General features: G+C 39.5%; 1 long non-coding RNA gene across 1 annotated transcript in view; it reads left to right on the top strand.

Annotated features, from left to right (window-relative positions):
* Positions 1–16274, top strand: part of LOC118985302 (uncharacterized) — a 68743-nt gene extending 52469 nt beyond the window's left edge. Inside the window, exon 4 of the long non-coding RNA XR_005066091.1 lies at positions 16116–16274. This is a non-coding gene — a long non-coding RNA (uncharacterized LOC118985302). The remainder of the gene's footprint in view (positions 1–16115) is intronic.
* Positions 16275–17078: the final 804 nt, after the last annotated feature.

A 17078-nucleotide genomic window follows, 5' to 3' on the forward strand; every position in this document is an offset into this window, starting at 1 on the left:
AAGTCATGAAATCCAAAGACCTACAGCCAAGATTGCTTTATCCAGCAAAACTTTCATTTAGAATGGAAGGACAGATAAAGTGCTTCTCAGATAAGGTCAAGTTCAAGGAGTTCATCATCACCAAGCCCTTATTATATGAAATGCTAAAGGGACTTATATAAGAAAAAGAAGATGAAAAAGATGAACAGTGAAAGGACAGCAAACACATAGTTGTTAACAACCACACCTAAAACAAAAGCAAACCAAGAAGACAGCTAGATCAGGAGTGGAACCATAGAAATGAAGAACACATGGAGGGTTAGAAACAGGGGGGTGGGAGGGGGAGAAGGGGGGAGAAGGCACAGAAAATAGCATAGACGGTAGGCAGAAAATAGATAGGGGGGAGGGCGAGAATAGTGGGGGAAATATAGAATCCAAAGAACTTGAGACACGTGGTTATAAACTAAGGGGGGGAAAATGGTGGGGGAGGGAGGGTGTGGGTGGAGGGGATTGAAGGGGGGGAATAGAACAACTATAATGGTATAATCAATAAAATATATTTAAAAAAAAAGAGAATAGGCTCAAAGATTTTTTTTTAAAAAGAAGAGGGGAATAAACTCATGGTCTTTAGTAGTTTTTAAAAGGTTGAATTATTTAAGGGTTTGTTATCCTTATATTACAGCTATGATCCATGTATGATTTAGGATTAAGACAAATTTTTGGAAAGGAAATACGGAATGAAATCTGGAAGGTGATAGGTACCGGTGATACAGTTCATACCTGATGAAGATAAAATGAAGAAAGACCTCAACAAGCTTACAAAAGTATCCCCAAACTCTCTGCATAGGCAACAAAATGACAGTGTGAGTCTGGGGCAAATAAAGTTAAACTACGATTATAAGATGGTGCTCTCTGAATTATCCATTTGAACCCCTGGAAGTGGAATCCATTATAGAGTCGTTACTCTGGCCCAAGTCTTATAGCTGCTCCAAAGCCCTACAGCCTGCTGGGCGCCGCTGGATGCAGAGCATCCTGAGGAGAGGGCAGAAAGTGTCTGGGCTGTCAGCTCGAGACCTCAGGAGGGGCGGAGAAGGGTCAGCAGGCACTAGATTAGGAATAAAACGGAAGGCTAAGATAGATCCCTTAGAAAGATGGTACCTGGGAGAGAATATTATCAAAATCAGTGAAATCTTTGAAGGACCTGTGTGATGAGACCCAGGACTGCTGTATGTATACCATTGTACCAGTTGCACCCTGCAGGGGCACCTGCCAACAGCCTGGTGAGGAGGTGCGGGCAGAGGAGGGGGCCGTGCTGGACTAAAATTCAGCTGTGCTCTGTTCACTGAGTCGTGCACCTGGCACAAGGCTGCATCTGCCCAAATGAGGGAGGAGCACCCATTCCTAAATTGAGCCCCCGGAGGGGTGCTCTTATCTACAGAAAGCCCGGTCGGTGCTAGCTGCAGCGCTGGAGTGAGAACATCCTCAAATCCTGGAATGCAAAATCTCAAGGGCACCCATTGAAATTCTCTGAAAGTGGTTTAAAGATAAATAAAAGATGGCATTACTTTATACAGTGGGTAGTAAACATATGGAACTCATTATCCTCAAGATGTTGCGTAGTCCACAAATATAAATAGGGTAAAGAAAGACTTAGATAAATTCATACTTGTTAGATTCATATGAGCAGCTAGAGCATTGTTAGAAACACAGGGAACGTCTCCAAATGCTTTCAGGGAAAATACCATGTTTCTCTTCAAAGTGTCCTGTAGTGCAAGTGCCATCAATTGAACAGGCCCATTTCTGTCTATCCAGGTTTCTTGGGGAAATCAACATCCACAATACCAAGGTTTTCCAAATAACTGAGGGTTAAGCTACTGTATCACAAGTGTTTTCCTTACATTAGCAAATTACATAAAAATCTTCCTTCATGGTAATATGAGCTTTTATGTGATTTTAAACTGAGTTTTCCAAATTTTGAAAACTTGGAGTTGTGATGAACACATATGATTGTACTGGGCTGTAAGAGGGTGATGCCCTAGACCCTGGGCATCAGCTGAGGTGTGTGGCACTATTTGACTATAATCTGGTCCCAGGGAGCTGTGGTGGTTAGTTCTTTTCATTGCTTTCATTCAGTATTTGTGCTTACTTCAAATAAAACTTTTGATCTTCTACCCTGTTCTTCAGGTTTGTTTTCACTAATGTGAGTGGGCTTGCAGAATAAAACCCTTTTACTCCTAATACGTTGCTTCCACCTCTGACTTCAGAGGAAAGCACCCTACTTACTCTCTTCTGTGTCATGTCATCTGGGTTGTGAAATAGACCTTGTCTTTATTCACGGAAGCCCCCTGAAACCAGGCCACACTTTTAACAAGCTTAACTGAAGACTGGATAAAAACAGAAAAGTACTGCTGCTGGCTTTGGCTCCCAGATGAGCTCACCCTGAACCCAGGGAGGGTCAGATCCATTCTGAGCCCTCCACAAGAATATGCCTATTTAGTTTCCACCCCTCTCCACCCTAATCTGTCCACAGGAACAGGCCAAAAGTATCCAGAATTCCAAGCATAAGCCCATGGTCAGGCTCCAGAGAGGGGAGGGAAATGTTTCCCCTCTCCGATCCAAGGCCCACTTCTCCAGCAATCATTTATCCCTACCAGCTTCTTACTGCTTTTTCTAAGGTGACTCACCAGCAGAATCATGAATTGGTCACATGGTTCCCAGTAGGATAATGCATCAAAACATAGCAGTCCAATAGCAATAGATTCTAGATTATCCCACCTTACATAGCCCACAGACATTGACAGTCCATGCCTGGTTAGTCCCTACCAAACCTAATTCCATTCATGTGTTCTGTCTGCTGGCATGACAGGCAGACCTTGCCTGCTCATTTTTCATGCAATATCCAAATTTTGCTTCTGAACAGGAATGCACACAAATATCCAGATGAATAAATGATACTTCTCAGGCACAATGATATCCAAATTCACACCTAGAAGAAAATAATATTTATCTAAGGGAAATACAAAGTACAGAGATGTAATTCTGCAGAGTACAAAACAGGCATTTGTTGTTGAGTTATAATTCAGAGATGTTTACCAAGTCAGAGTCACCCAAACTGAAAATCACCAGGTCAGAACAAGGCCATTGCTTATGTTTAAACACCTAAATGACTCATTCTGATAATTTTCCCAAAATAAAGGAAAAATCTGTTACGAAGGTGAATTCTAGCTGCCATCTCCAGGGAGAGAAAAGACTGCCTATAGCTTTTAAATCACTGGCCATTTCTCTCTCCATCTGCCCATTAAGTTTTCAAAAATCTTTGAGGCTAAGTTTCAGTCCAAGGTCCCCTTTGGGGGAGTATGATATTTAATAGATTCCAAAACTTTTTAGATTTCAACAACTCTGAAATCAGGACACATCTTAGAATCAATGGCTTTTCACAATCATTCTCAAGCAAGCAGTATTCATGACATAGCTGCCTATATCTCTGAGAAATTAGTCCATTACAAAATGAGCTCGCTGCTCTCGTTGCGTGACCCCAGCAAGCTGGTCCTGGAGCCGATGAATGCAAAATAGGCAAAAGTGCGAGGTGGGGGGAGTGCAGGGCAGGAGGAGTACCTAGGCCAAGAAAGTTATGCACGCATTAGGGAAGCTCTGAGAGGATAGCTGTAGATCAGTATCAAATCTACAGTGAATCATTCAAGCAGCATGACATAACTAGGCAAGACTTGTTGAGACTTACTGACAAAAAAGCTCGAGTGAATGGGCATTGCCCAGGTTAACCTCTGGCAGCACATCTTACAACAGGTGCTCCAACTGATGGTGTTAGAAGACGTCAGAAACCTGTAGTTACTCCCACTAACCTCAATCGAGGGTTCTTCTCCATAATAGTGGTGAGCCTTCCAAGCTGCCGTTCTGCCAGTTGGTGTGAACGTGACCTGCTCCTCACAGAAAGGCGAATTCATGGCCCTGAGAGAAGGTACTCTTGGAACACTGACAGATTAACCAGATTAACTGGAAAGAAAAAAAACACCTCTTCCATCAAGATTATGGGTTTTGGAAAAATCTCAGTTTGCTGTGGATTTTAAAGTGAGATACATAATATGCAGTGCCAAAAAAAAAAAGCTTGCTGAAAATAGAGTGACTTGGTTGTTCCCATCAGGGCCTGATGGGTGACTGCACAGCTCCAGACAATGAATCAGTAGAGGATATTTGAGGTAGCAGTATAAACCTGTTGTTTTCTGAAAACTTTCCAGGAACACCTTCTAGTGGGATCCATAAAGCTGCAGAATTAAAACTTGCACATTGGATGTCAGTGGTTTAGAAGAAGGTCTTACATGTTTTTGATGGCAGTGTGTGTAGACAACCACAGATACCAGTGACTCTGAATATGAAGGTGATTTAGAAGAAGCAGCCTCTAGCCCTGGCTGGCGTAGCTCAGTGGATTGAGCACAGGCCTGCAAACCAGAGGATCGCAGTTCAATTCCCAGTCAGGGCACATGCCTGGGTTGCAGGCCAGTTCCCTGCAGGCCAACTCCCAGCAGGGGACACACAAAAGGCAACCATGCATTGATGTTTCTCTCCTTCCCCTCTAAAGATAAATAAATAAAATCAAAAAGTAAAAATTTCAAAGAAAAAAAGAAGCAGCAGCCTCTAAATGTGTAAAACTTTTAGAGAATATACTAACCAATTTGTTTTGATTAATTTACCCTCTTTGGTGTGCAAAAGAGTGATAAATGATATTTTAAAAATCTGTGTCTAAATAACTCATTCTATGTTATAAGAAAGCCTTAAGTCACAGTTTAATTGATAGTAAGTTTATTTATTCCCTTACGTAAAATAATAGTGTATGTGACTGGAACAGTGGTGCTTGCGGCCATGTGACTGGTTCTGGCCAGAGGGGTGTGGGTGGAAAGTGACTTGTATTATACCTGGATTGAAGTGTTGAAAAACTAGGTCTTGACCTCCAGATACTTTTTTCTTACCACAGTAAACTCTGAAGCCTCTATAGAGATGATAGAGCCTTTATCAGCATATAGCCCCTGAGTAATTAAGTAGCACAAGAGATTCCTTGTGACCGTCATTATAGAATGAAATAAACTTCTGTTGAGTAAGCCACTGTTCAGAGGTTGTTTTTACTGGGATATAAGTCTAGCATATTCCCTTTTTTAGTAATTTTTTTCCTTTTTAAAATCATTTTTCATTCTATTACATTGTTCCAATTTTTCCCCCATGGCCCTCCTCTACCCATCCTGCACCTCACTCCCACAGTCAGTTCCCATACTGTTGCCTGTGTCTGTAGATCATTCATACATGTTCTTTAACTAGTTCCTTCCCCTTATTTCCACTCTTATACTGCTTCTACCCTCTGGTCACTCTAAGTCTGCTCCGTGTTTCCATGCCTGTGGTTCTCTTTTGTTTGTTAGTTTATTTTGTTCATTGGATTCCGCTTATAGATGAGATCATATGGTACTTGTCTTTCACCAACAGGCTTGTTTCACTTAGCATAATACTCTCCAGTTTCATCTATGCTTTCGCAAAAGGTAGTGGGAGTTCCTTCTTTCTTTCTGCTGTGTAGTATTCCATTGTGTAAATGTACCATAGCTTTCTGATCTACTCATTTACATATGGGCACTTAGGTTGCTTCCAGCACTTCACTACTATAAGCAGTGCCACTATGAGCAAAGGGGTGCATAAGTTCTTTTGAAATAATTATTTGGGGTTTTTAGGGTATAGTCACAGCAGTGGGATTGCTGGGTCAAAAGGCAGTTCTATTTTTAGTCTTCTGAGGAAATTCCATACTGTTTTCCACAGTGGCCGTACCAGTCTGCATTCCCACCAACAGTGCACTAGAGTTCCCTTTTCTCCATATCCTCACCAGCATTCATTATTTGTTGATTTATTAATGATGGTCATTCTGACAGGTATGAGGTGATAACTCATTGTGGTTTTAATTTTGTATCTCTCAGAGGGCTAGTGATGCTGAACATCTTTTCATATGTCTCTTTGCCCTCTCTATGTCCTCCTTGGAGAAGTGTCTGTTCAGGTCCTTTGTGCATGTCCTAATTGGATTGTTTGACTTCCTGGTTTTGAGTCATATAAGTTCTTTATATATTTTGGAGATCAAACCTTTGTCTGATGTATCATTGGCAAATACGTTCTTCCATAAGGTCAGTTCCTTTTTCAGTTTGATGAAGGTTTTCTTAGCCATGCAGAGCTTTTTAGTTTGATGTAGTCCCATTTGTTTATTTTTTCCCTTTATTTCCCTTACCCTAGGAGATATATTGGCAAAAATATTGCTTTGTGGCATATCTGAAATTTTCCTGCCTATGTTTTCCTTCAGGACTTTTATGGTGTCACAACTTATATTTAAGTCTTGTATCTGTTTTGAGTTTCTTCTGGTGTATGATATAAGCTGGTGGTTGAGTTTCATTTTTTTGCATGTACCAGTCCAGTTCTCCCAACACAATGGAGTGAAGAGGCTATCTTTACTCCATTGTATGCTCATGCCCCCGTTGCCAAATATCAATTGACTGTAGAGACTTGTGTTTATTTCTGGGCTCTCTATACTGTCCCATTGACCTATGTGTCTGTTCTTATGCCAGTACCAGACTGTTTTGATTACAGTGGCCTTGTAATATAGTTTGAGATTGTGTATTGTGATCCCTCTTACTTTGTTCTTCTTTCTCAAGATTGCTGTGGCTATTCGAGGTCTTTTTTGGTTCCATATAAATTTTTGAAAGAAATGTTGTAGATCTGTGAAATATGCCATTGGTATTTTAATAAGAATTGCATTGGATCTGTAGATTGCTTTGGGTAGCCTGGACATTTTAATGATGTTACTTCCTCCAGTCCATGAACGTGGTATAGGCTTCTATTTGTTTGTGTCTTCCTTAATTTCTTTCTTCAGTGTTCTGTGGTTTTCTAAGTACAGGTTTTTTACCTACTTGGTTAAATTTATTCCTAGGTACTTTATTTTTCTTGTTGCTATAGTAAGTGGAATTTTTCCTCGTTCCTTTTTCTGATATTTCATTGTTGGTGTACAAAAATGCCATCAGTTTCTGAATATTAACTTTGTATCGTGCTATTTTGCCAAATTCACTTATTAGGTCAAGTAGTTTTTTGGTGGAGACTATAGGGTTTTCTATGTCCACCATCGTGTCGTCTGAAAATAATGACAGTTTTGCTTCCTCCTTTCCAGTTTGGATGCCTTTGATCTCTTTTTCTTGTCTGATCACTGTGGCTGGGCCTTCCAGTACTATGTTGAATAAGAGTGGTGAAAGTGGATACACTTATCTTGTTCCTGATCTTCAGGGGAGAGCTTTTATTTTTTAATTATTTTATTTTATTTTTTAAAGGGAGTGCAAAGGGGGGATTGCCATTTTATTTATTTATTTATATATTTTTAAAGATTTTATTTATTTATTTTTAGAGAGGGCAGAAGGGAAGGAGAAAGAGAGGGAGAGAAATATCAGTGTGGAGTTGCCTCTCACATGGCCCCTACTGGGAACCTGACCTGCAATCCAGGCACGTGCCCTGACTAGGAATCGAACTGGCAACCCTTTGGTTCATAGTCTGCACTTAATTCACTGAGCTACACCAGCCGGGGCTAAATTACCTTTTAGTCCTCTTAAACTCCCCTCCATTCAGCAATCACCACACTGTTGTCCATGTCCTTAAGTGCTTTTTCCTTTTCCTTTTCAATCTCTCCACTCCCTAACCTCCCCCTGCCCAGCACTAGCTGTCATCCTGCTCTCCACCTATGACTTTGTAAGGGAAAGATTTTAGTTTTTGCCCATTGAGTATAGTGTTGGCTATAGGTTTCACGTATATGGCTTTTATTATGTTGAGGTATGGTCTCTCTATCTCCACTTTGCTGAGTGTTTTTATCATAAATGGGTGCTGGCTTTTATCAAATACTTTTTCAGCATCTGTTGATTGTGTAATTTTTGTCCTTCATTTTGTTTATGTGGCTTATTACATTTATTGATCTGTGACTATTGTACCAGTTTTTTATCTCCAGGATAAATCCCATTTAATTGTGGTATATAATCTTTTTAATGTATTTCTGAATCTGGATTGCCAATATTTTGTTGAGGATTTTAGCATTTATGTTCATCTGAGATATTGGCCTAGCATATTCTTATCATAACACTATACCATAATCTATCCAACAACCAATGACATCTTACATTTGGTGAACTACAGCATAGGAATACTCTGTGGTGTGCTGGTAAGCTTTCATGGGAGAGGGAGGAGTCCCTGATTTCTAGCATTTGCCAATTTTTTTTTGTAAATCCTCCCATCATGGGCAATTTCAAGTTGTCAAGGTGATGTCAACCAGCTTGCTAAATTCCTGAAGTTTTGACTATTGGCTCTTGTGAATCAGTACAAGAAGCTTCAGCACACCATTAGACATGTGCCACAAACATCCCCCCAGTTAACGTTTTTCTTGTAGAACATTTCTCAGTTTTTGATACCCAACTTCATAGAACACATATATTTCTTGATATATTACTTTTGGCTAATGTTTTTATAGGAAAAACATATATTTACATTTTCAAAACTCAACAGAAAAAATTTTAAAGCACTATGTAGGAAAATGAATATAATTGGTAGAAAGTCAGAATCATGTGCACACACTTTAAGAAGTTGACATTGTCAATGAAGGTAAGTTTCTCTCTCACTGGTACTGAGAGAGACATCACATCACAAAAAGCAGCTGTTAAAAACTGTCAATTCTTTGATCTGCAAGCATTATTTAGTAATTTTACATCATAACATGTAGCTTGTAACTTCCATGTATACATCTTTCTATGTTTTTGTTAAGAAGTTTTTGGTGGTTTAGGGCTAATGTGTAACACGTTATAAATTTTCCCATTTAATAAAGGAAAAGCTTCCAGTCAGCTTTTTTTGCGTGTGCAGAGTCTGGTTGTCAGTAATGCATTACTGACATTAAGAGGGAGATGCCAATTACACAACCACCAAAACCTTTATCTCATATGAGCTATAGCGTATAAATTTATTGACATCTATGTTACCTACTCAGGGAACTTTTTGCATAATTCTTGGCTTTTAGTTGTGTTTCAGATGGACAAAACAGCTGGAGTGTTTGGTTGTGGATGGTTAGAACAAATAATTCTTACATTTCTATTGTGGTTTAAAATGTATGGTACAACATTTGTTACTGTCTATTTTAAGGTAGGAGAGAGTGGGATCCAATTATTTCTGATTCATTGATGTAAAATAAATAACCATTCAGAGAATAGCTAACAGCCTTAGCTAATTCATGTCCTCAAATGTCTTTCCTTTGGACCAACACTTTCATCCTATACCCTGTCAATCCTGATGAGTTACGATGAGACTGAAACCCTTCTCAGGACTCGTCCCAACACTGTCACTTCTTACTCTTCTTATTGTGGGTAAGGTCAGTCTGTGGACAAAGCAAAAGGCACTTGAAGCAAGCCTTCCTATCAAAGTATACTTTTATACCTGTCATAAGGTCTGACATTTTGCTGATAGAGCTTTATCCTTTTGTGTCTTGAAAGTCTAGAGTCTTAAAGAGTTCTCTGGGGAAGATCCCATCTTAAATTCTTTGCTATCTGATTGATTCCTCAGAGACATTAAGACAATTAGTTGAGGTCAAAATCTTTAGAGAAAAGATCAAAGTCTCCTCCTAGGAAAAGGTTTGTTGTAAGAAGGGAGAGACAAGGTGAGAGGGGACTAAAAGACATTTCATCTACTTGACAGTGTAGTCTGGGGTTCCTCCCAAGAAGTCCCTGACCTTTACCCTAATGGGTCATGTTATCATTACCCTAAGGACACCCCAATCCAGCCCACACAGATTTTGTATTCCCTCACATACACCAATGAAAAGAGCCAAATTGTTTTTTAGGTGGCATCTCAAAGCTCTTCTCTTTTTATGCTACTAATTATGTGATTCCACAAACCGCATAGTATTGAGTTTTATCCCCAGTGTGAGCCTTTGCCCAGGCAAATAGGTGAGTGCCTAGAATTCCCTAACTGCTTTCATATACAAGCTTTACTTCTTTGGGTGGCCTATGGACAAGCATCATCAGCTTCTCTAGAAATACAGAATCTTAAACTTTACCCCAGACCTGCTAAATCAGACTCTGCATTTCAATAGGTCCCCAATGATTAAAATGCACATTAACGTGTGAGGAGACTCACAACAGTACTTGCAAAGCTAAGGAAGCTCTCAGGACAGCTGTACCATTTCTCAAACAAGCATCTGGTATATAGCTGAACTTGGTGGTCTATAAATATCTAGAAGTTTCATCACTGAAGAGAAAACTTGGAGGATTCTTTAATCACTATACAAGTTGAAATGGATTGCTTATAGAAATAGAGCCTATTCAGGAATGACTGATGAGTTCCAGCCTGTTTTTATTGAACACTTCTGCCTGGTACATAGCACAGCCTTCTTTCTATATTTAGTTTGTTTCAGGGCTCCTGTGGAGTCCTGGAGCCTCAGGTTCTCCCTATATTTATGTGCTATACATACAGCCTGTCCAATAATGGGCTAATTATACAAGACATTCTTTGTTAGTTGATCATTTAACACCTTGATTATTTCATGTTTAATGCAGTACTTTAATATTTGAAATCATTCTGTATTGCTTAAAGCACTGTATCACCCTACAATCATAACATTTCAGAGTTTTTGCTGAATTCTTCAGAGTGTTTAAAGTACACCTCTTATTTGCTGCTGGAATTCCCCCTAAACATCCAACAGCTGGACATCTTTCTGTTCGAATACTTCTAAAGACGTGACACATACTTCCTCCTACACCAATCTCTTCGAGTTTTGAACAGTTCCAATATGTAGAAGTTCTTTCTCATGCTGATTTCAAATTTGTCACAATTCTATACCATATTTCCCATAGCTAGTTAGTGTATTCTTTTTTGTTACTAGGAAAATAGGGAACCAAGACACAGAAATATTATAGCAGAGTTCCAAAGGCCATCACAAAGCACATGAAGAAACCAAGACTAGAAAGTATTTCTTTCTCTGTAATTTACAGTTTTGTTTGCTAGACTGTCTGCCAAGAAATGTTGCTCTGTGACCAGTGCTGTGCTATTCACAAGCAAAAACATCAGTTCCTGGGAAAGATCATGGATGAGGGTGTGGTAAAAATCCAGAAATTGTGTCCCTCCCTTCATGGGTCAAACATCTGGCAAACATCCTGGGGTAGGATCTACGGCCAGAATCCACCATGGGGAGCTGAAACGTTCCCACAAAGGAGATTTGATTCTCTGGCAGCTGACAATTTTCCTTTGTGAAATGGGTGTTCCTGGCACTCCATGAAATTCCTCCCTCCTTGTGCACTTTTTTCTCTCCACCCCCGCACTCCACACCCTACCGCACACACCCTCCCACTCCTGCATCAATAAAACCCCTCCCTAATGTACATTCTGCACACACACATGCCCCCACAACTTCCTCTGCAAACACACCCACATAGTTCTCGGATGTACACCAAGGCAGCACAAGGCTTTCTGTCTCCTGCCCTCATCCTCTCCTCTGCTCAGCGTTCTCATGCTATGGTAAAAGCATATCTACTACCCCTACTTCCTCTTCTCATTATCTCCATCTCGTTGTGTGGTTTTCCTTCACCTCGTCCCAGTCCGCCCCACTTTGCTCCCCGGGCCTGGGAATGCTGGCGCTGTAATCCTGTTCTGCACATTTGTAATCTGGAGCTGTCACAAGCAGGAAGGTAGTCAGCCTGCCTGTGCCTGCCTGTTCTTCACCCACAGCTAGGCTAAGACGGAGGATGGAAAGAAGCTGGCAGTCAGTCCTATTTCTGGAAACTATAAAAACTCTTATCCCCCTACCCCGCTTTTAAATTCCTGGAGGAACCAACGTGGGCCCCACCTTAGCCGACATTATTCTTGCTTCTCTCTGACTCTGTTGCTGATCTCCCCCTCCTTTCTTCAGACAGCAGGGTGCCTGTGGTGGCGTCCCTCACATCCTGCCTGTTGTGACAAATTACTCAGGGCTAGGAGATCCCAGAGAGGATGTAAAAGACAATGAAAGAGGGGAGTAAGATTGATTGCATTTAACCAGAACCTTAGATAATTTAAATATTTGCTAATCCCCCTGGAATCTCTTTACAGACATAACCTTGAAAAAATGCTGGATCAACAAAATACTGAAGATAACCAGTTTATAGTGTTTCCGTATTCCATGATAGCACCAGTAGCTTCATGAGGATTCAAAAGTGGTCTTCTTGGGCAAGTGATCTGCCACAGTTGCCTGGGTTTCTTATTTTTCTTTGGCGAGGCAGATGGTAGTTTAGCTAAATAAATATTAAGAACAATGGGGAGTCCTTTTTCCTTTCCGCACTAAGAAGACATGAATTTTTAATAACAGCTGCTGTTTGCATGAACTAAATATTAAGCATAGCCTACCACATTGCATTGGACCATAAACAAGTAAGATAAGTGCTGTTTTTCTTCACTGAAAATTGACCACCATAAAGGGATTATTTCAACAGGATNGGATTCAAAAGTGGTCTTCTTGGGCAAGTGATCTGCCACAGTTGCCTGGGTTTCTTATTTTTCTTTGGCGAGGCAGATGGTAGTTTAGCTAAATAAATATTAAGAACAATGGGGAGTCCTTTTTCCTTTCCGCACTAAGAAGACATGAGTTTTTAATAACAGCTGCTGTTTGCATGAACTAAATATTAAGCATAGCCTACCACATTGCATTGGACCATAAACAAGTAAGATAGGTGCTGTTTTTCTTCACTGAAAATTTTCCACCATAAAGGGATTATTTCAACAGGATAAAAAAGGATATGTGAATAAATAGCCAGAAACAGCTTTGATCACTTCCTTTTTACATTAAAAAGAAAAAAAAAGAATAGTGATTCCCTGCTTTCCAAGGAATAAAGTCCTAATACATAAATTTGGCATTCAAGAACCTACTAATCTGAGTCCTATACTCCTTTTCAATTCTGTCTTCAATTTCTCCTCCAAGGTGATAGTCAATGCACTGGTCTTGAGTCCCAAACACAGTTTGAGCTTTTCCACAGAATCTCAAGGCCACAAATCCTGTCATCTCTTTATGGTATTTCTCACCATTCCTAGCCCAGTAATTTATGCATAATTTTGTAGTTGCTGAATAAACATTTCTGAAGATTAGCTTCATGAGAACAGGGTAGTTGTAATTAGAGCAAAGTTAGAATTTGCAAAGGACAATGAATAAAGTTTAAAGGGTATGGCATGTCTACCTAGAAAGTGCCTGTTTTTTCCTAAGGCCTTTACCCTTGAAGCATTCGTGTTCATCGGCACTGTTTCTCCGTTGCCATAACTGCCCAACAATGTTAATATATATTATGGCTCTAGGATGTGCTTATTCAACCTCACATGTCCAGGCTTCACATCTCTTTGGACTGGGTTTTACCAGAGCCTAACAGGTTGCTGTGGCCACCCGTATCCAAAACACACAGAAAACAAGTCAGCACAGCACAAGTGGAGACTAGAACCAGACCCCCTCCATAAATTAGTTAATTCACCCTCAATTCAGTATGTTGCAGAAATACGGTCTTTAGGGGTGTATTAGTATTGACATGCTTCATTAATTCTTTCCTCATAGGGAACATTTTGTTGCTTCCGTTTTCTTTAATATCAGTAAAATCTCTTTACGTCCAGACTGCCTTCCATCAACAAGCCTTGGAAGTTCAGGCTAGGTCTAGAAAGCATTATTTCCAGCCACGTGATTCAGACAATTTGAGTTCCGTGGTAACAAATACGACCTGGTTAAACAAATTGTCAGTACTTTTTCGTGGCAATGAGCATTATAAAAAATAAATCAGAAACTCTTCACAATAATTGTGAGTATAGGTCACTAAAATTCACAGATGATCATTAATACCCTTTCTGACTATTAACTTCAATTTCTTCCTTTCTCTTAACCAACACGTTTCGAAAGCCAGATTTATATAAGAGAACAATTTAATTTAATCTCATCTGAGTACTTTTTACAACGAGCTAGAGATGCCAATAGGTTGCGAAATGGCTTACAAGAGAACAATGAAAGAAGAGAAGATTTTGAATACATCTCAGACTACCGCATGATCGGGTCATGAACAGATGAGAGCTCAAAAAAGTCAAACTGTTGTGTGTTTTTTTAACCTTTGGTATTGCAGTGCAAGGTAATTCTGAATTTAGTAAAGTAATACGTCTTGTTAAAAATTATTTTATGACATCAGATACTTCTGAATTTGAACTTTGAATTAAAAATAATTGAACTGAGTTTACAGGGTTGGGAGTGGGACTGGACTGGGAGAGAGGAAGAACCATTTGTTTAGAATGGTGGGAAACTGACCTTTTGGGAGACACTGTGAAAAGAGGCAGAGTCCAGAAAGTAAATGGGTAGTTGCCTAGGGCTGTGATGGGGTGGGGGAGGGGATAGGAAAGGGATGGGAAGGTCGGGGTGACAGCTAAGGGGTGTGGAATTTTCTTTTTTGAGGTAATGAAAATATTTTAAAATTGATTAGGGTGATGTGTGCACAACTCTGAATATACTAGAAGCTGTTGAATTGTATGGTATGTGAATTATATCTTAATAAAAATTGTTAAAAGAAAGAGAGAGACAGTAAAGATGGGTTTGAGAATTTATTTAATCTCATCTAACGAATTCTCTTCTGACTCATTCCAGTCCGATTTTGAAACGATTTTTTCATAAGCATATAAATCTTAATTGCTCTCAGGTATATTCAAGCCAAGAAAAATGTAAAAGCTACTTGAGTTCATGAGGTTTCTTCTGGGGGAACTAGCAGGGGCTTGAGTAGCAAGCCACTGTACCTTTGACCCGTTTTCTGTTTATCTTGCAACAAGTTTGAGAAAATAAAGGTTTTGTTGCAGGAATAAATGTGAAGTTCGTAAAGAAATTCTTGGCATATGCAGGACGCTGAATGAATCATAGTAACCATTATCATAAATGGCATTATGTTGCAGTTCTTCCATTGGTCCAGTATCTTAACCATATTATTTTATTAATCCGGAGAATACCTGCAGTTGTCAAGGTAGGCTACGTTACGCTGAGATAACAGATAATACCAAAGCCTCAGTGGCTTAAAGAAATCAACCCAAAGATTTCCTTTTTTTCATTTTACATGCTCATCATTGGTTGGCTTGGGGCTCCACTCTGTGCCACCCTTATTCTAGGGCTCAGTTAAAGAGCTGGTGCGATCTGGAATACTTCTGGTCACATGGCAAAGGAAAAAAGAATATGGCAAATTACACGGAGATTTTTTAAGTCTTTTATACCTGGAGATGACATGTTACTTTGCTCACATTTCACTGGCTAAAGCACGTCATATGACCATATCTATCTTCAAGGCAGCAGGGAATTACATGTTTTAACATGTGCATAGAAGATGATAAAAGAAAATATTTGTCAGCAGCCTTAATGATTACTAAACAACCTCAGGAGGGAAATACTTTTATTCTTAATTTTAAAACAAGATATCTGAGGCACAGGGTAAGTACCTGCCCCTGAGATAGCTAGGAAATGGCAAAATGAGAGATTCAAACCCAAGTCTTGTGTTGTCTCATATCATTACAGCGAGACCCTAAAAACAAGCTATTCTACCCACAAGGATGTGTGGATATGTCTCCCTCTCCACATTCATAGAAAAAATGTGCATATTTTCTTTGGGAACAAATTGGTATTGCCTTCTCAGAAACCAATTTGGAATAAAAACATGAAGAATCATAAACTGTTCACATACCCTTTGACCTAAGAATTCTAGTTCTGGGAATTTATCCTAAGAGAATCATCCCAAGAAGATGAAAAAATTGTACTCATGAAAAGATCTATTGAGACATTGTTTATAATAGTGTACAACTGGCAATAATCTACATTTTTGACAGTAGGAAGAGTTACAGAATTTATTCATTATATACTCAGTGAGTTATTATAAAGCATAATTATGAAAGTTTACAACAATAAAGACTGTATAGTAACATGAAAAAAATCTTTTGATACAACGTTAAGTAAAAAAGGAAAATAATTTCTTTTTACTATATTGCAGCTCTGTGATACATTTGTGTAACAAAGACTACTAACATACTCCATATTTGTCCTCGCCTTTTCCTTTTTGTAACAGAAACCACATCCAGTTTCAGCCACACAGGAAAACCCAGCTGTGGACCACATTTCCCAACTTCCCTTGAATCCAGGTATTGCCATATGATGGTTCCCGCCGGTAGAATGCGAGCTTAAGGAATGCATGCAGCTTCCCAGTTTTGCACAGAAAAGTGATGAGGCACAGGCTCTTCATACCTTATTTCCCCCTTCTCTCTAGAAAGGAAATGGCAGCAACCAAAGCAGTTGCCTCAGGTCCAAAGGTGAAAGCTACACATAAATGGAAATATGACATTTTTTCTAAAACTACCTTGATATAATTTTTATTATAAAAAAAGTGAGAAAGTTTTTTATCTTTTTTTCTATATAAGTCCCTTTAGCATTTCATATAATAAGGGCGTGGTGATAATGAACTCCTTGAATTTGATCTTATCTGAGAAGCACTTTATCTGCCCTTCCATTCTAAATGAAAGCTTTGCTGGATAGAGGAATCTTAGATGTAGGTCCTTGGATTTCATGGCTTGGAATACTTCTTTTCAGCCCCTTCTTGCATGTAAGGTCTCTGTGGAGAAATCAGCTGACAGTCTGATGGGAACTCCTTTGTAGGTGACTGTCCCCTTATCTCTTTCTCCTTCTAGGATTCTCTCCTTCATTTTAATCTTAGCTAATGTAATGATGATATGCCTTGGTGTGTTCCTTCTTGGGTCCAACTTCTTTGGGATTCTCTGAGCTTCCTGGATTTCCTTGAAGTCTATTTCCTTTGCCAGATTGGGGAAGTTCTCCTTTATTATTTGTTCAAATAAGTTTTCCACTTGTGGCTTTTCCTCTTCCCCTTCTGATACCCCTGGAATTTGGATGTTGGAACCTTTAAATATGTCCTGGAGGTTCCTAAGCCTCTCCCATTTTTTTGAATTCTTGTTTCTTCATTCTTTTCTGTTTGGTCATTTTTTTCTTCCTTCTGGTCCCCTCCCTTGATTTGAGTCTC

This window comes from Sturnira hondurensis, unplaced genomic scaffold, assembly GCF_014824575.4.
Source record: "Sturnira hondurensis isolate 20B ecotype Veracruz unplaced genomic scaffold, ASM1482457v3 Scaffold0004136, whole genome shotgun sequence".
Lineage (NCBI taxonomy): Eukaryota > Metazoa > Chordata > Mammalia > Chiroptera > Phyllostomidae > Sturnira > Sturnira hondurensis.